The sequence below is a fragment of the Candoia aspera genome, chromosome 2 (assembly GCF_035149785.1).
Source record: "Candoia aspera isolate rCanAsp1 chromosome 2, rCanAsp1.hap2, whole genome shotgun sequence".
In the NCBI taxonomy this organism is placed as follows: domain Eukaryota; kingdom Metazoa; phylum Chordata; class Lepidosauria; order Squamata; family Boidae; genus Candoia; species Candoia aspera.
Window position 1 is genome coordinate 11,309,590 of NC_086154.1, and position 20,609 is coordinate 11,330,198.

Sequence of the window (20,609 nt, forward strand, 5' to 3'; positions counted from 1 at the left end):
GTTGGATCTTCTTGCAGTCCAAGGCACTCTCAGAATTTTCCTCCAACACCACAGTTCAAAAGCATCGATCTTCCTTCGCTCAGCCTTCCTTATGGTCCAGCTCTCGCAGCCATATGTTACTACAGGGAACACCATTGCTTTAACTATGCGGGCCTTTGTTGTCAGTGTGATGTCTCTGCTCTTAACTATTTTATCGAGATTTGTCATTGCTCTTCTCCCCAGGATTAAGCGTCTTCTGATTTCCTGACTGCAGTCAGCATCTGCAGTAATCTTTGCACCTAGGAATACAAAGTCTTTCACTGCTTCTACATTTTCTCCCTCTATTTGCCAGTTATCAATCAAGCTGGTTGCCATAATCTTGGTTTTTTTGAGGTTTAGCTGCAAACCAGCTTTTGCACTTTCTTCTTTCACCTTCATCATAAGGCTCCTCAGTTCCTCTTCACTTTCAGCCATCAAAGTGGTATCATCTGCATATCTGAGATTGTTAATGTTTCTTCCAGCGATTTTAACTCCAGCCTTGGATTCCTCAAGGCCAGCTTGTCGCATGATGTGTTCTGCATACAAGTTGAATAGGTAGGGTGAGAGTATACAGCCCTGCCATACTCCTTTCCCAATCTTAAACCAGTCTGTTGTTCCGTGGTCTGTTCTTACTGTTGCTACTTGGTCGTTATACAGATTCTTCAGGAGGCAGACAAGATGACTTGGTATCCCCATACCACTAAGAACTTGCCACAATTTGTTATGGTCCACACAGTCAAAGGCTTTAGAATAGTCAATAAAACAGAAATAGATGTTTTTCTGAAACTCCATGGCTTTTTCCATTATCCAGCGGATATTGGCAATTTGGTCTCTAGTTCCTCTGCCTTTTCTAAACCCAGCTTGTACGTCTGGCAATTCTCGCTCCATGAACTGCTGAAGTCTACCTTGCAGGATCTTGAGCATTACCTTACTGGCATGTGAAATGAGTGCCACTGTTCGATAGTTTGAACATTCTTTAGTGTTCCCCTTTTTTGGTATGGGGATATAAGTTGATTTTTTCCAGTCTGATGGCCATTCTTGTGTTTTCCAAATTTGCTGGCATATAGCATGCATTACCTTGACAGCATCATCTTGTAAGATTTTGAACAGTTCAGCTGGGATGCCGTCGTCTCCTGTTGCCTTGTTATTAGCAATGCTTCTTAAGGCCCACTCAACCTCACTCTTCAGGATGTCTGGCTCTAGCTCACCGACCACACTGTCAAAGCTATCCCCGATATTGTTATCCTTCCTATACAGGTCTTCTGTATATTCTTGCCACCTTTTCTTGATCTCTTCTTCTTCTGTTAGGTCCTTGCCATCTTTGTTTTTGATCATACCCATTTTTGCCTGGAATTTACCTCCAATGTTTCTAATTTTCTGGAAGAGGACTCTTGTCCTTCCTATTCTATTGTCTTCTTCCACTTCCGCGCATTGCTTGTTTAAAAATAATTCCTTATCTCTTCTGGCTAACCTCTGGAATTTTGCATTTAATTGGGCATATCTCCCCCTGTCACTGTTGCCTTTTGCTTTCCTTCTTTCTTGGGCTACTTCTAGTGTCTCAGCAGACAGCCATTTTGCCTTCTTGGTTTTCTCTTTCTTTGGGATGTATTTTGTTGCCGCCTCCTGAACAATGCTGCCAACTTCTGTCCAGAGTTCTTCCGGGACCCTATCTACTAAGTCCAGTCCCTTAAATCTATTCTTCACCTCCACTGCATATTCCTTAGGAATATTAGTGAGCTCATATCTAGCTGATCTGTGGGTCTTCCCTAATCTCTTTAGTCTGATCCTAAATTGTGCAAGAAGTAGTTCGTGATCTGAACTACAGTCAGCTCCAGGCCTTGTTTTTACCGACTGTACAGATGTCCGCCACCTTTGGCTGCAAAGGATGTAATCAATCTGATTTCGGTGTTGTCCATCTGGTGAAGTCCATGTATAAAGCCGTCTCTTAGGTTGTTGGAAGAGAGTGTTTGTTATGCAGAGTGAGTTGTCTTGGCAAAATTCTATCAGCCTAGGTCCTGCTTCGTTTTGTTCTCCCAGGCCATACTTACCTGTAATTCGAGGTGTCATTTGACTGCCCACCTTAGCATTCCAGTCTCCCATGATGAAAATAACATCTCTTTTAGGCGTGTTGTCCAGTAGGTGCTGCAGATCCTCATAGAACTGCTCTACTTCAGCTTCTTCAGCATTTGTGGTTGGGGTGTATATTTGGATCACTGTGATGTTAGATGGCTTGCCCTGAATTCGAATTGAGATCATTCTATCATTTTTTGGGTTGTATCCAAGCACTGCTTTAGCCACTTTACTATTAATTATGAAGGCTACTCCATTTCTTCTGTGGTCCTCTTGTCCGCAGTAGTAGATCTGGTGGTCATTTGATGTGAAGTGGCCCATTCCAGTCCATTTCAGTTCACTGACGCCCAGAATGTCTATCTTTAATCTTGACATCTCACCAATAACCACATCCAATTTGCCCTGGCTCATAGATCTTACATTCCAGGTTCCAATGGTGTGTTGATCCTTAGAACATCGGATTCGCCGTTCACCACCAGCACCGTCGGCCGCTAGCCGTCCTTTCGGCTTTGAGCTAGCTGCGTCATCACGTCTGGGGCTAGTGAACTCATCCTCTGTTCCTCCCCAGTAGCATTTTGACCATCTTCCGACCTGGGGGTCTCATCTTCCGATGGTATACCGACATATCTCTGGTTGTCCTGATCCATTTAGTTTTCACGGCAAGAATACTGGGGTGGGTTGCCATTACCTTCCCCAGGGATCGCATTTAGTCTGACCTCTCTGTCATGACCTTCCCGTCTTGGGTGGCCCTTCACGGTTTAGCTCATGGCATCATTGAGGTGCTCAAGCTCCAGCACCACGACAAGGTAACGATCCTTTGCTGAAGATAAAACATAGATTGCAATACAAAATTGGGGGAGATGGGTGGTAATATAAATTTAATAAATAAATAAATAAATAAAATCCTATAGATAGATAAATATACGACCCGTGTGGTGAAAAGCTCTCATTCAACGGGGAGGGCGCTACGGCGCCAGCCACCCCCAGGAAGAGCTATTGCCCTTCCCATCCCAAGCAAGGTGGCAGAACCAGGTTTTTAAATTCTTCAGGAAGTCTGGGAGCGAAGGCACCCGCCTCACCTCCGGGGGCAAGATATTCCAAAGGGTGGGCACCACTGCAAAGAAGGCTCGCCTCCTGGACCCCGCTAGATGAAATTCCTTTGTTGATGGGGTCTGTAGCATGCCCTCTCTGCTTGACCGGGTGGGATGGGTCGATGTTATGGGGATGAGACGGTTCCTCAGATACCCTGGCCCCATGCCATGTAGGGCTTTAAAGGTGGCACACAGAGGGCTAGAGGGCAGCAATGCTGTCTGTTTCTTGGCATCCTACCTCATGACATCCCAGCTTCTGCACCCAAGCAATCTATTCCTAACAACCAAGGTAGCAATTTGCAACCGTAGAAGAATTATGCAAAGAAACAAGTCTCCAGTTCTGATAGCATAAACCGAGTCATAGGATTGCCTAAGTCATAGTGCATTTTGCATGGCTCAGAATGTTCCTGCCAGATCCCCCAATCAAAGGTTTCACAGAAACCCTTATCAGGGCATCTCCCATCATTTCATTCTCTCAGGTTGCCAGATGGGAGGGGTGTGTGAAGTTGGAGTGTAAAGTGGTTTATTATAGCTATGGAGCACATCAAGGATGCGGAGTTGAGATACGACAGGAATACCATCTGGATGGGAGGGGGAGTGACATGCTTCGTGCAAAAGGGGACTAGCTAATGGACTGTAGTTTTAAATTAGGTTTGAGCGGGAAATCTTTATTCGCAGCTTGCCTTCTGTACCGTTCATTATGCTTCATTAAAACAGTTCAAAGAGATCCAGCTTCTTGACTGTGTATATGTGAATGCTCGAATGATCAGGCGCTGACAGTTCCGCATACCCAGAAATTCTGATTGGTAGATCATATTTTAGTCATGAATGAACGCAGCCAATTATGGATTATTCAAATCACAGTGAAGAAAAAAAATGGCTCAGGGATGTGTGAATCCAATCTACAGGTAGTCCTTGACTTATGACCACAATTGGGACCGGAATTTCCATTGTAAATTGTTGCAGTCATAAGTCAAGTCACCACATGACCGGACCTGATTTTACGACCATCTTTACAGTGGTCGTTAAGCAAATCCAGCTTACCCAATGAGTGTTTTTAGAATAGTAACCAAAACCAAGGTGCACACACAGTTTCTGAGACTGCATTGGTTCTTGTCCTTTTTTGCTTCTCCATACTGTAGCAACAAAAGACATTTCAAACCGGGATTGTAAGTAATTTTTTTTCCAAGCCCGCTCCCAGTGGCCCAACTGTACTAGGAGGTGGATCGCCAAGTTCTGACCCCTTTTCTCTTTTGCTCTCCTGCACATTTGTGATGCACTGTCCAGATGAACGAGGTCTAAGGCTATGTTCCCTTTTTACTGTCAGTTTGTACCAAGCTTCACCTTAGCAAACTAACGAAGAAACAAAAATGCTGGTACAATTAAGGCTAAGCACAAAGCAAACAGCCTGAAAATAAGGACTGTGGAATTTTTAAAAAGGTCAATGCAATTTTGACTCACTACCTGAAGGGGAAAAAACTCCCTAGTCACATTTCAAGAGCATTCCAACAAATTCCTCAAGTGTAAATATTTCTGAAAATATCAACAGGAAATGGGCTGTCACAGGACACTCTAAAGCTGGGTCCCAACACCATGACGTTGGATGGCTTCAAAAGAAAACTAGATAATTTAATAGAGATTAAGCTATTAATGGCCACCTCCTGCACTGGGTGTAGGACAATTTTGAATCTCTGAAGGCTACTGGGCTTTCTTTGTGAGCCTTTCTGAGAAGCCACTGGTTGGCTATTGTGGGTACATAAGGGCCAGATTAAAAAGGTCTTTGGTCTGATCGGTCAGGGCTCTCCTGATGGCACTGAGCAGCAACATAATCCTGAAATTTCCCTTTTTCTCAATTTGAAGAAACGGTTTGAAAACAAGGAATCTAAAGAAATTCTTCCAAAAGAACAGGGAGCACAGACATCCTGCAGCTGACATGCACAGATCTAGAAAGCTACCAAAAATAAAAATAAAGGGCCACGAACGAAACCATATACTTGCATCGGATTTACAAGTCTAACTTAAGAGTAAAATCACTCTTTGCTACAGATAACATTAAAAAAATGAGACCTGGAAAAGCAGAGTGCTAAAATAACCTTCAGAAGCAATAAAGTCTTCTTAAAAGGAAAGCATTTTAATTGCTGATTGTGCCATAATATCGGTCTTTGAGGGCATGCTCTGCTGTTGAGAAATGGCCTTTTCCAGCTAGGACACTCAAAACCAAATAGAATTTTCTTTAAAAACTAACTTATACCATGGGGGCAAAGATCCAACCAATCAAGCCATTACACTTGTTACGCTGTCGCCCAATTTTGGCCCCATTGGCCTTGCGGTTTGAGAGCATTTTACCTTCCTTGTAGACATAAGCTAATCAGAGGAAGCCTGCTAGGAAGACCATCTCCAACGTATCTCCAATAAATTCTAAATAAATCCCAGGGGTCTCTTAAACTTCAAAAACTACCAGAGGTGAAACGATGGGCTCCACTTTATACATCAAAAAGCTAGAAAGAATCTGCTATGCCACCTAGTCAACCTCCTGTTTAATGTAGGTAATCCAAGAGATGAGCGTCCCAACCGAAGTCTAACGCCTCATCTTTCATGCAATCAATTAGGCCACTAAAACAGATAACACGGTTAATCTAGTTCCTTAGCAGCCTCAGGTGAGAATTCCCAGGATACTGTGTGGCAGTCAAAATGGTGTGAAGGTAATATTAAGTATGCAGAAAAGGCCACAAATATTTTGTCAGCCAACACGGTGTTCTTCGTCAGCACATCCCTGGATATCATATGGCCTGCTATCTGCCCAGAAGGAATGATTAACTCCCTACTTCAGGTAAGCATAAAAATGAAGTCCTCGGAAACTGACCTAACAGCGAAGAGAAGGGAGAGTGGCTCCAATCCATCAGACAGAGAGGGACTAGAGGAAGCCAAGAAAGACACTTTGATTGCAGAAAGACTGCCAGCGTTCACAGGAACTGGAAGGTCACTGCATCTTCCTAGCATGACAGACTTGTCTGGCAACGCAGGGAGAAGGTGCTGCTGCTTGCCGATCCCTCTTCTCTTGCGTGACTGGTCACAGGAGGATCCTTCCTGGGAGGTGAAAGATGTCTTCTCCCAGATCTGGCTGGATAGCAGAAACGGGGAGCCTGCTTTATTCCAAAGACCCATCTCTAGCCACCGGTAAGGGATCAATAACATCTGGAAGGGGACACATTCCCTCTGATTGCCCACTGGCAAATTTTAACACTAACAGCTGGGTTCATTAGCCCATCATGTTGCTTGTTCATCTGGGTTTCACTTAGCGAGATGGGAATCTGGCCACTAGAATTTGTAAACCAGGGTTTAGGACTTAGCTTAATGTATGAACCAAACCACTATCTCTTGAATTAGCTACCTTAAAGCAAACCAAGTTTCAGTAGAACAATACTACAGCATGGGAACAAAGCCAGTGAAAGAAGAGCTAGAGGCAGACATTTTTACTGAAGGTATCCAATAAATTAAAATTTATGCAAAGGGTGGTGATTCATCAGGTTTTGGGGTGACAGCATTATTTAATATACAATGGGAAGAAAAATTTCAAGTCTCATAATACTCAGAGGAGGGGAAGGAGGGATTGTGGGAGTTATAATCCTACACATAACTAAGATACCTGGTTGGGAGAGGCTGAATTAACATCGGAGCACTGTATTACCGTAGATTGCTTGTTTCTTGAATCCTGTAAGATACAGCAATACCAACCTGCAGGTGCAGGGCCAAGGCAGAGGGAGTGGAGGGAGGGGCTTATCAAAAAGTGCTGAAGGAGTTTGCAGCAGAAATTCGAATTCACAGCCTTCTGGATTACACTTATTCCCTGTAGCTGCTTTGTGCTATGCCAGCTTTCTAGTGCCAGTCAAAGCACATGGAGCACTTGAGCAGCAGCTGGGTGACCAGGGTTGGACATTTGCCCCTGCTCTTCCCAGGTGGACTAAGCTCTCCAGAGTTACAACTCAGCCCTGGCACCACCACAGGCTGCTATATAAAACTCTTCCTCCTGTTACAAGTACAGGTAGTCCTCGCTTAGCGGTTGACTCATTTAAAGACTGTTCGCAGTTATGACAGTGATGAAAAACTTTGACCAACCCTCCCATTTATGACCTTCACAGGTCTGCAAATCAAAGGAAAGCTGAAGTAAGATCATAAGCACAGCTGTGGCTTAACTTAGCGGCCACTTCGCTTAACAACCAAGTTGCCGCTCCCAATCATGGTCACTAAACGAGGACTACCTGTACTAAGGAGGAATGTATGGCATCATCCCCTAAGCGTTAGTGAAATCAAAGGATGAAAAAAGAGTGAAAGCAATGCAGTTACAACCTTTTCCTGTGCCGGCCCAGTCTAAAGCTAAATCAATGGCCCCCTTAATTCTGCTTTTAACACTCTCCTGAAGCCTAATAAGATAGGAGTTGACTGGATTTGGTGGAACAGCGAGGTCTATAACATTGATCTCTTTCCAAAGAAATATCATTTGCAGGCCTCCATCCCCCTCATCTCATGAAAAGGAGGGGACTACTAACAGGTCCTCCTGGGAGCTTCACATCAGGTGGGTCGAAACAGAGCACAGGAAATGGTCTTCAAGCTACTGCAGTGCCAAGTCATGTTGAGTTTCAAGTTACACATGGCAGCTAACGGGAAATATTCCTGCTTATTTCTAGAGTTCTAGGCATTCCAATCGCAACCAAGTCTGAGCACTTATTTCCCTTTATAACTTGGACTAAAACAAAACAAAATACATACGAATTCCAAGAGAGGAGAAAACATGTAGCTCAGGGTTGAACTGTGGAGTCCTTGGTGTTCCCTGAGCTTGGTTGGCTGCCGGCAGACGTTTCACTGCCAGACTACTTAGCATCGTCAGTGCAAGGGAGTGTGGAGTTGGTTTGTTTATTTTCTATCCCGCCTTTATTATTTTTATAAATAACTCAAGGCGGCAAACATACCTAATACTTCTTCCTCCTCCTGTCTTCCCCACAACAACCCTGTGAGGTGAGTTGCTCCCTGTTTATATACAGGAGCTTGCCCTGCCAGTTTTGGTGGGGCTGGCGGTTTCTCCTTGGTAGTTCCTTGATTACAGGTATTGTGAACAAGGAACTACCAAGGAGACAAACAATCAAGCAGACAAACAATCAAGCAGACAAACAATCAAGCAGACAAACAATACCCCCATCAAGGAAGTATCAAGGAGGAACCCCCACCCCTCCCACCACCACTGGCAGGGCAACCTTCTGTATAGAAACAGGGGGCAAACCCCACCCTCACCAGCACAGATGGTGTTACCTAGTTGGGTAATGAAACGTCTGCAGGCAAACAACGAAGCTCAGAGAGCACCAAGACCTCCAGAGTACATATGAATACTGGAAAAGAATATTTTTCCAGTATTCCCCGCTGGAAAAGATGGGACTTAGAATCAAAGTGAAAGCCATGGGGTAGTGAGGCTGATGTATGTCCTTGCTGGAGAGCTGGTCTCATTGAAGATAATGGGATGTACTTCTACGCTGACCTATCTACAATTGCACTGCCCTGTACCACCTTAGATACTAAGGAGAACATTCTCACAGACCCCCTCGTTATCAGCACTACGCATATTGGTTCATAAAGAAATATCACAGAAAAGCTACAAGTTGGCCACTGTTTTTGATTCTCAGAGCTGGGAATTTCATAGCAATTAACAGATTGCTATATCTAATGCAATATAATGCAAGAATATATAATAATATATAATATATATATATGCTAGGAACAGCTGAGATCCTGTGCAGAACCCTCAAACTCCCAGGCCTCTGGTAAAGGACCTGAGGTCGAGGAAGACACATACCACCCATAGCGGTGAGGAGGGAATTTATATATATATATAATATATAATTATATAGACAGATAGATGCTTATATATATATAAGAATATATAGTGCAATATATAATGCAAGAATCCAAGCCCTTGGCTTCTCTTCCCCATCCATTGTTTCCAAAATGGCCCTTTTCTCATATTGATTGTGATCGATTCCTCCTTTTTCCCTTCTGCATCTGGTGCTGAATCCTGAGTTCAGCTGAAGTTTGAAGGGAGTGACAAGTCCTCTGAGAACGTGACAATTGTGTCATTCCATGAACATGCTCAGGAAATAGATTACAGGGGTCTGGCAGCAAAGCTGACATGTAATTGTACGTGGGAAAGAGGGGGACTGCTGAGGTAGTGGGAGAAATGGAGGCCTGCAGTTGCTCCGCTCAAATTAGGAAGACAAGTCAACCAGACTTTGCTAGCAGGAAACCTTATGGACACCCCTGGGTAGCATCTTGAGGGAGAAAAGATGTGGTGGCAAAGAAGAACCTCATCCACTTGCCTTCAGGTTAATGGCTAGGTTGGGACAGGCCATACAGTAGCCATTTTGTGAAGAAGCAAGGCCCCCACCATGGCATGCCCTTGAAATTCAGGATATATCCATCAGACCACAAAGTCTATCCCCGATCCTTGAACAAGCACCAACTAGCCACAGAAGAGATATGGAAGCAATTCAACAAAATCATTCATTTATTGCACAGGGATACTGAAATCAAAGAGATTTCATGTCAGAGATTAACAGAAAAGTGAGTAAGAAAAGATAGCTGGTGGTTTAATTTAAATGTCATTTACATTAATGAAACATTAATATTACTTCCTACATATTGGATTAATTATATCCTTTGGTCACATTAACAATTAAAATGAGGCAATAACCTCTGGAGAAACTCTGGGGGTTATACACCCATAACTCTGGTGGCTTGTGTGAAATCATGGAGTCATGGGGTGTGCCTTCCAACCAAGTACTTCAGTTTATCAAGTAGGAAAACAAGTGATATAATCTCTAGTCAATATTGTAGAAATATCACCGTACCCAAATAATATAATGCACTGTTTCCCAACCTCAGCCACTTTCAGACGTGTGGACTTCAACTCCCAGAATCCCCCAGCCAGCCATGCTGGCTGGGAAATTCTGAGAGTCAAAGTCCACACGTCTGAAAGTGGCTGAGGTTGGGAAACATTGATATAATGTATTACTTGCATCTTCTAATACAATAATTTTATTTTTTTTTTAAAAAAGGGTGGGGGACAGTTGTAGGGGAAAAATTACAAAGTTAAATCATTGTTAATAGCATAGCACACCCAGGTTCAGCCTGCTACTTTCCAGGAATGTTGGATATAACTCCCATCATCCTCAGCCATCTGAGGCTAGCTGGGTAACTCTGGGAGTTGGTCCACACAAGGATGCCAACTTTGAGAACAGTAGGCGAAATACTGAGTACAAATAAAACATCATGCAATCAGAAGAAACTAAATCCACAGCCAACGTATCAAAGGACATATAGCTGTGGTCAACTAAACATACATTCCACCTCCAAGAAGACAACCCCATGTTTGTTGTGGGCAGAGATAAAGGTCATGGCCATCCAAAACTTGGGGGCAGGCAGACTCCACTCAGGTATGATCTGATCCCCACTGTTGTTCTCTCATTCCAAGCAGTGACTAAGATCTCAGTCAAACTGTGCATCAGAGCCTCAGGGACAACCCGAAGTTCCCTCTGAAATCCAGCCAGGTCTTTCAGAAGCCTGGAGTGGATCAATTAAGTTGGTCCTTCTTCACAACCATAATGAGCCATTACCGTAATCAAGAATAAGATCTTCACAAGGGCCACCACCATGACTGGTGCTTACTTATCCAGTGATGACTTTGACAGTCCAGTGCTCAAAGGGTCCCATAAACAGGGAACCATAAAATTTCCCTGATTTTCTAGGATGTTGCTCTGGAGGCTCCGTGGGAAGACTCCGTGGGAAGACCACGCTCACCAATCAAACACTGGACAGGTTTTGGACTCACTGTTCTTTTATTGTAAACCGCCCAGAGTCCCTTTTGGGAGATGGGCGGTGATAAATTTGATTAATAAATAAATAAATAATAAAAACCTTTCCAGACTGTCTACAAATACCAACACATCCAGAAAGCATACCCTAACCCACCACTCCAATGGTCCATCTTCAACCACCCACCAGCCCTGGAACCATGACGGAAAAAAAAAGAGCCTTCATTGCACAAGCTTCAGTATACTCTTACACTTCTTTGGCTGAAAACATTCTGAACCAGTGTTTCTCAAACTTGGCAACTTTAGGATGTGTGGATTTCAACTCCTAGCTGAAGGTTATAGACTGGACCCTTCCCACATCTATGATTCCATACGGTTCCATAAAATAATAGATGTTCAACTCTTTCAGGGTATGCACAGGAACATCACCGGCTCATGACATCATATCCCAGGTTTTGAGCCCTGGTTGTGTTGAAGTCTAACAGACCGTTGAAGAATTTGACTTTATAATACAGAGATGCAGCCCTGATGGATTACGTAACTCTTTGTAATGTAATATAAGCAAGAGAGATGCCTCCAACATCTGCATTTAATCCATCCAAGTGCTGCATTACAGATCTTTAGTCTGAGGACTCTCTTGATGATGCTGTGCACCAACACATACATTAAAGAGCAAAAGTGACCTCTACTTAGTCTTAAGAATCTACCCAAAGGGAAAGTTCCTTTGGTGTCTCTTTTGGGGTGACTCACCAGTCATTACCATTTCTTCTGCGATGGAGGCTTCATAATCTGGCCTAAATACATTCCAGAGTGATGACGACAGATTTTGAGCTGGGAAGGGAAGTCCATATTTTAACCTTTGTCATTCTGTTTCTCAGTACAAAATTTATTTACTTATTTTCTATCCCGCCTTTATTATTTTTATAAATAACTCAAGGCGGCGAACATACCTAATAGTCCTTCCCCCTCCTATTTTCCCCACAACAACACCCCTGTGAGGTGAGTTGGGCTGAGAGCGTGTAACCTGCTCAAAGTCACCTAGCCGGCTTTCGTGCCTCAGGTGGGACTACACTGTGTGCACAATTATTAGGCAAGTGAGTATTTTGACCATATCGTCATTATTATGCATATTTTCCACCTCCAAGCTGTATAAACCTGAATGCTTATTGGATATAAGCATATCAGGTGATGTGTATTTGTGTAATGAGGGAGGGTGTGGCCTGAGGAGATCAACACCCTATATCAAGGTGTGCATAATTATGAGGCAGCTTCTTTTCCTCAGGCAAAATGGGCCAAAAAAGAGATTTAACTGAAAAGTCAAAAATTGTAAAAAGTCTTTCAGAGGGATGCAGCACTCTTGAAATTGCTAAGATATTGGGGCGAGACCACAGAACCATCAAAGGTTTTGTTGCAAATAGTCAACAGGGTCACAAGAAATGTGTTGAGAAAAAAAGACGCAAATTAACTGCCAAAGATTTGAGAAGAATCAAACGTGAAGCTACCAGGAAGTCATTATCCTCCAGTGCTGTCTATTCCAGAACTGCAACCTACCTGGAGTGCCCAGAAGTACAAGGTGTTCAGTGCTCAGAAACATGGCCAAGGTAAGGAAGACTGAAACTCAACCACCACTGAACAAGACACATAAGTTGAAACGGCAAGACTGGGCCAAGAAATATCTGAAGACAGATTTTTCAAAGGTTTTATGGACTGATGAGATGAGAGTGACTCTTGACGGACCAGATGGATGGGCCCGTGGCTGGATCAGTAACGGGCACAGAGCTCCACTTCGACTCAGACGCCAGCAAGATGGAGGTGGGGTACTGGTATGGGCTGGTATGATTAAAGATGATCTAGTTGGACCTTTTCGGGTTGAAGATGGACTCAAAATCAACTCCCAAACCTATTGCCAGTTTTTAGAAGACACTTTCTTCAAGCAGTGGTACAGGAAAAAGTCTGCATCTTTCAAAAAGACCATGATGTTTATGCAGGACAATGCTCCATCGCATGCATTGAAGTACTCCACTGCATGGCTGGCCAGTAGAGGCCTCAAAGATGAAAGGATGATGACATGGCCCCCTTCCTCACCTGACCTAAACCCTATTGAGAACTTGTGGGCCCTTCTCAAACGGGAGATGTATGGTGAAGGAAAACAGTACTCCTCTCTGAACAGTGTCTGGGAGGCTGTGGTTGCTGCTGCACAAAAAGTTGATCATTAACAGATCAAGAAACTGACAGACTCCATGAATGGAAGGCTTATGACATTGGTCGCTGATTTTTTGTTTGAAATGTCAGAAATGTTTATTCGTAAATTTTGAGTGGTTTATTATTCTCACTTTAACAGATGAAAATAAACAAGATGGGGGAATTTTCATTTTTCATTTAGTTGCGTAATAATTCTGCACACTAATAGTTGCCCAATAATTGGGCACACACAGATATGCTCCTAAGAAAGCCAAACCCTCACTTTTACTTTCTTAAATATTCAGGTTTGAGGTTTATTAACATTTTGGATTCACCGAGAGCACTGTAGTTGTTCAATAATGAAATTCATCCCCCAAAATACAACTTGCCTAATAATTGTGCACGCAGTGTAGAACTCACCGTCTCCTGGTTTCTAGCCCATTGCCTTAACCACTAGACCAAACTGGCTCTAAAATTATACCTGCACTGCAATTTTTATGAGAGCTATGAAACACCGAGCGTGCTTCTAGACAAGATTTTAGCCGTACAATTGCTCTCTCATAGTCACGGAAGATTACTCCTCGTTAATAAAATGGTAAAATATGTTCTGAGTGACACAACTGTTGGATGGATTCACAGATGGCTGAATGGCCACACCCAAAGAGTGTGCATAAATGGCTCCACATCAGCTTGGGAACAGTATTGAGTGGAATGCCACAGGGCTCTATCTGGGCCCCATGCTGACCACCATTTTTATCAATGACCTGGATGAAAGTGCCATGGGGACGATTATTAAATATGGAGGTAGCACAAAACTACGAGGAGTGGCTAATACTATAGAAGATTCAAAAAGATCTAAGTAGGGAGGAAGAGTGGGCCAAAAGGAAAGGTAAAGTCCTGCATCTAGGGAGAAAAAATGAAATATGTGTATATAGGATGGGGGAGACTTGTTTAAGAAGCAATACATGTGAAAACAATCTGGACATTCTTATTGACCACAAGTTAAACATGAGCCAGTACTGCGATGCAGCTGCCAAAAAGGAAAAAGCCATCTTGAAGTTTATTAACAGGATCACAGATTCCAGATCATAAGAACTAATAGTTCAACTCGATTCTGCCCTGGTCATGCTCTGCTTGGAATACTGGGTTCAGTTCTGGACACAATTCAAAAAGGACAATGACAAATTGAAGTGACCACAGGGGAGAGCTTCCAAGATGCTAAAAGCATCTGTTACCCAAGCCTTATGGAAAAAAAGAACCCATGTTTAGCCTGCAAAAGGGTCGAGGGAAGGGAAATATCTAAAGCAGCATTTCTCAACCTTGGCAACTTTAAGAGGGATGGACTTCAACTCCCAGAATTCCCCAGCCAGTATTAAAGTTGTTAAGGTTGCGAAACACTAATCTAAAGGGTTGTCACATAGAAGGGAGAGTGGACTTATTCTCTACTGCCCCTGAAGACAGGACCAGAACCAATAGGTTAAAATTATGAGGACGTACGTTGAGGCTAGACCTCAGGAGAAATTTCTTGACTGTACTAGATATCAGCCAGTGGGACAGGCTGCTACATAAGGTGGTAGGTTCTCCTTCACCGGACATCTTCAAACCAACATCATCTGTGGGAAGGGATGTGCTTGACATGTTCTTTTACCTTGCATATCAGAAAGCATCTCCCATACATGTAGCCACTACTTCCATGTTTTTAAATGAATCCACTGGGCTTCCAAATTTACTGCATTCAGCCACCGAGTGTTGGCTGATAATGATCTTTATAACAACTATAACACGTTTCCTCCCTTCTTCTAAGGAGTTTCAACAGTACACAAAGATCTCTTCCTTTATAATCCTATAGTTAGGATTTGAACCCAGGGCTTCTCTAGTCCTAGTCCAAAACTTTATGGCATGGGTGAGTAATATGTCACCCTCTGCATGTGATCAAACTCCAACCCCAATCAGTCCTGGTAACATACCCAAAGCTGAGAGATAACTGGAGTGGTACTCTTATCAGCCTCTGGAAGGTGGCCTGTTGTTTGCCCCTAGAGTACTTTAACCATTATGCCACAGTGGCTCTCCCAAAAATTCATTTCAAGCAGAGAATGCTGGTAGATATAATCACCCAAAGTACTATTCTACCCAGTACCAGAAGGAAACACAGTCCTCACAATTACAGCGGTGATAGTTTGTGAACTCTTTACAACTACCCGTAGTCCACAGTACTGTGATCTATAATGTGATCAGAGCTTCATTTAAGTCATACCGACAATCCAAACTGCAAAATTCAGCCATTCTACTGATCTGTTTGTGTGTTTAGGATCACTCCGTGACCTCTTTACATGGACTTTTCCAAACAGTCACCTCAGGTGGGTCGAAATAGAGCACAGGAAATGGTCTTCAAGCTACTGCAGTGCCAAGTCATGTTGAGTTTCAAGTTACACATGGCAGCTAACAGGAAATATTCCTGCTTATTTCTAGAGTTCTAGGCATTCCAATCGCAACCAAGTCTGAGCACTTATTTCCCTTTATAACTTGGACTAAAACAAAACAAAATACATACGAATTCCAAGAGAGGAGAAAACATGTAGCTCAGGGTTGAACTGTGGAGTCCTTGGTGTTCCCTGAGCTTGGTTGGCTGCCGGCAGACGTTTCACTGCCAGACTACTTAGCATCGTCAGTGCAAGGGAGTGTGGAGTTCGTTCGTTTATTTTCTATCCCGCCTTTATTATTTTTATAAATAACTCAAGGCAGCAAACATACCTAATACTTCTTCCTCCTCCTGTCTTCCCCACAACAACAACCCTGTGAGGTGAGTTGCTCCCTGTTTATATACAGGAGCTTGCCCTGCCAGTTTTGGTGGGGCTGGCGGTTTCTCCTTGGTAGTTCCTTGATTACAGGTATTGTGAACAAGGAACTACCAAGGAGACAAACAATCAAGCAGACAAACAATCAAGCAGAAAACAATTCCCCCATCAAGGAAGTATGACCATTTGCTTAACATGCTCAATAAGGGCATGATCCAATACTCTGTTTGGGATGTTGTTTTTTATCTGTTAATTATCTCTTTATCTATTGATTTTGAACCAGTCTCTTAAATAAAATTCTGATCCGCTGCGGATTATAGGTAGTACTAAAAGGTTCAGAACCTTTTCCTCACCACTTGTAGGTTACTAAGAGGAAAGGAAATAGCAGGGATGGGTTCATAAGCCACTATGGTTTAATTAGTAAACAACTAAGTTTTCACAAAGGCTGTGTGTAGCACACAATATGCTGAGCCATAGTTTGCTCAATCATAATTTAAAAACCCATGACTGGTCACCTAACAGACTACATTAAACCAGTGTATTAAAATGGTTTATAAATCACAAACTAAGTCACATACAGGCAAGCCACATTATGGGTTATAAGGGTGAGCCTGGTTAAGTATTACATGCTATAAGAACTCTGTCCATTGTGGTTTATTCATCAGAACATAATTAAACAATGACTTAATCTGATGCATGAATACAGTCAATTTGTCTAATTGAGAATGGCTTTTAGAGCCATTTGGAATACTCAACTGCACAAATTTAAATTATGATCTTGTAATGTTGCCCCAGGGGTCTTGCCCCATTACGGTGCAACAGATGCCATAGCACAATGATCATCCGCTACAGCTCTCCAAAAGGAAAAGTGAATCTAATCACCTCTACCTAAGAGTAGTAGTAATGCCATTACAGTACTCATTTAAAACTTTATATTCCAAATAGTGGCAAGCATACTCATCTCCTACAAAAATGTACTTTCTAGACATTCGTCCTCTTCTGTACCACTCATCTAGATTTTTTTCAATGCCTTTGAGCCAGTGTTGACTCCTGGCAGCTGCCTGGACAAGTCCCTGCAGTTTTCTTGGCAACATTTTCGGAAGTAGTTTGCCCTTCCCTTTTTCTTCCTAGGGCTGAGAGAAGATGACTAGCCCAAGGTTATCCAGCTGACTTTGTGTCTACGGGAGGAGCAGAACTCCCAGTTTCTAGCCCAGTGCTTTGACCGCTACACCAATCTGTCTCTCCATCTACCTCTTTTGTCACCTCTGAAAGACATCTAGCTCACGTCACCGCAAAACCGAGGAAGGCCTTAATTCAAGTCTTGCGACAATCTTACTTATGAGTAAAACTCAATACATACATACTCAGAAGCATTCTTCGGCAAGCCTCGAACTATTAGCCTTGGATTCCCTACCACCACCACAGCCTTTGGAGTAAGGACAGAGATACTGGCCTACCTAACAAGAATCTTATAAGGATGGCTGAAATAAAAACAGGCAAAACAAAGTCCTCAGAAAGTGCCATCTAAGTAATAAGAGTATTCTTATTACTTTCTCATTATTGTCATGTAATTTTTTACGAGTTTTTCCCAGTTACCCCTTCTAATGCTGGATGTTGCGGGAGACTCCAAATGATGCCCACACACACCTCTTTCATTTTAGAATTATACAACGCCCCATCTTTCCAGGGATCTACAATCACTACACAACTCTCTTTCAAAGTCTTCCTTGTTAATCATGTCTGTCCAAATACTCCATGGCAGGCAGGGATAGGTGCTTGGATGCAAGAGCCTTAGATTTAGATCCCAGTTCAGCCAAGACAAGTTGGTCTCCAAAACAGGATTTTCATGGTCTATTAAATGGGGTTGAACAATGCCATCCTAAGAAGGCTGCTGCAAGAAGGCTCAAGATACAAATTCAGGGCACTTCGTAGTTCAGAATCACTATTAAAGGAAAAGAATTTCCAACTATTAGAAAGGTTTGGACAAAGCCAGCCAGGAACCACAAAACACTTGCCTATCTCAAACACATTCACAGGATGGTTATCTTTTGATAATTAATCCACCAAGTTCCTCCTACCACATGTCTTTCATCTTAAGCAGCATTTCTCACCTTTGGCCACCTTCAGATGTGTAGACTTCAACTCCCAGAATTCTGGCTGGGGAATTCTGGGTCTTGAAGTCCACACATCTGAAAGCGGCCAAGGGTGAAAAACGCTGATCTTAAAAAACTCACTTGAACAATTCTTGAATATTTCTTTCCAGGTCTTGTCTGCCTTACATCATCCCACCTCACCCCCTTTTCTTCCCATCAAACTATGCCTCCCAATTCCAACTCATGTATCTTGCCTTCATGACTGTATTTCACTGACCCTCCAATTCTCCTCATTTTTTACTTTCCTGGCCTGATGACTTGAAGGCCCACCTCTCCAGGGCTGCTTCTCAGGCGTCCCCCACCTTAAGCAGCTCACAGTGGACCTGACTCTGCTCCTTCCACTTCCACCCCAAGGCACCCCAGGATCCTCCTTCCAGATCAGCTCCCTTTAAAGAGGTCTGTCCCCCCACCCCAATAAATGTTTAACCTCCTAGCAGCACTGCAACCTTCGTCCCCATGCTGGGAGGATGCCACCTTCTGCCTCGGTGGCATCCTCCCAGCCACTGACCCAGATCTCTTTCCTGAAAAATAAAAGGGGGAGGCGGCAGCAGGCCTGGAGCCTCAGAAATACACAACTGGGCGAGGGGTGTTGGAAAACGCAGCACAGCTGATTTACTATGCCTTGTTACACGCAGAGTATGTAATGCATATGGCTAAGATCCAAGGCGGGGGCCATATGGCATGGAGAGGAGTTCCGGAGTCTAGAAGCATCCAATTGCTGGACTGGCAATCCACCCCAACTCCCCCCGCTTACACCTCCAATACCCCACTTCTCCCTGGCTACCCCCCCCCCACTCTCCGGGAATGATGGAAGTTGCAGCCCAACCTCCCCCCGCCCTCCCCCCCCACCTCACCTGGCTGCGTGCCCCGCTTCGGGGGGGGACCTGGCGTCGGGGCTCCTGGAGGCCCCTGCCCGCTCACCCCCCGCGCTTCCAGGGCCAGGCCATGGCGGCGCCGGCTCCAGGGATGCGCTGAGGAAGAAGCCGGGAGCGCAGAGCGGGGGGCGGGCTCAGATGCTCCAGCTTGGCGGGCGGCGGCGGCGGCCTCTACCGGCGTGGGCCACTTCCTCGGGGGCTCCGCCGAGCGGCAGGAAGCGTGGGGGGGCGCTGACGGACAGCCCCGGCTGCCAATGGCGGCGGCTCCTTCTTCCTCCTCCTCCTCCTCCTCCTCCTCCTCCGTCCCCACCCCGTGACCAGCGGCTCGCTCTCCCCCCCCGCGGCTGTTCCTGCGGGTGCTGCGCTCCCCCCCCGCCTCGTCTTCATTCATTCATTCGCTCGCTTTCATTCATCCCGGCCTGCCTCCACCCCCGTCTCCATCGGTCCGCCTTCGCCTCCTCGGTCCGAAAAGGCGGAGGAGAGAGAGCATGGAAGCGGGACGCGGAGTGCCGGGTGCCCGACGTTTCCGGGCGGACACGCCCGAGAGCTCCGCACGACACCTCCGTCGCCGGGTTCAGCGGGGCTTTCTCGCGGGTGGGGTTGCCCGCCGGACACGTGCGCGATCGCGGGTGGCTTTAGCCGGACGCCCGCCTGCGCGATGGGCGCCGTGGAGGATCGCAGCCGGGGTGCGCCGGGCGCTTCGTTAAATCAGCGCTCGGACGCGCAATCCTTGCAAGATCCAACGGAGCTTTCTGCCAAGCACATAAGCATGGTTTTCCAGCGTGAACTACGAAGCACCCTCGCCGGAACATGTTTTCCACATCGGATAAACTGTGAAACGTACCTAGCCATACACAGAAGTTCCAGGACCCTAAATTGTGGTAGGAGGGGAAGAGACTGAGAGCCGTGGTCTTCCAAATTATCCTGAATTACGACTCCCAAACCAGCGTGGCCAAGGGTGAGGGATGCTGGGAGATGTAGTTTAGCGAAGGGCAGAGGGCCACATCCGTGTGATATTAAATCATTCCAACTCCAGGTCGCAAGGAACTGTAGAGACTCGCCATTCAAGGGGCGCGGAAGCACTTAGTACTAAATTGTTGTTTATTCGTTCAGTCGCTTCCGACTCTTCGTGACTTCGTGGACCAGCCCACGCCAGGGCTTCCTGTCGGTCGTCAACACCCCCAGCTCCCCCAGGGACGAGTCCGTCACCTCTAGAATATCATCCATCCACCTTGCCCTTGGTCGGCCCCTCTTCCTTTTGTCAAAGGCTTTAGAATAGTCAATAAAACAGAAATAGATGTTTTTCTGAAACTCCCTGGCTTTTTCCATGATCCATCGGATATTGGCAGTTTGGTCCCTAGTTCCTCTGCCTTTTCTAAACCCAGCTTGTACATCTGGCAATTCTCGCTCCATGAATTGCTGAAGTCTACCTTGCAGGATCTTGAGCATTACCTTACTGGCATGTGAAATGAGTGCCACTGTTCGATAGATTGAACATTCTTTACTGTTTCCCTTTTTTGGTATGGGGATATAAGTTGACTTTTTCCAATCTGATGGCCATTCTTGTGTT

General features: G+C 44.7%; 1 protein-coding gene across 3 annotated transcripts in view; it reads right to left on the reverse strand.

Annotated features, from left to right (window-relative positions):
* The window catches only part of AGPAT1 (1-acylglycerol-3-phosphate O-acyltransferase 1), a 170,391-nt gene extending 151,353 nt beyond the window's left edge, over positions 1 to 19,038 (reverse strand). For all 3 annotated transcript variants that reach the window (XR_010067391.1, XM_063296325.1, XM_063296324.1), the window contains exon 1: positions 19,019 to 19,038. The gene's annotated coding sequence lies outside the window, so the exon portion shown is untranslated. The remainder of the gene's footprint in view (positions 1 to 19,018) is intronic.
* Positions 19,039 to 20,609: the final 1,571 nt, after the last annotated feature.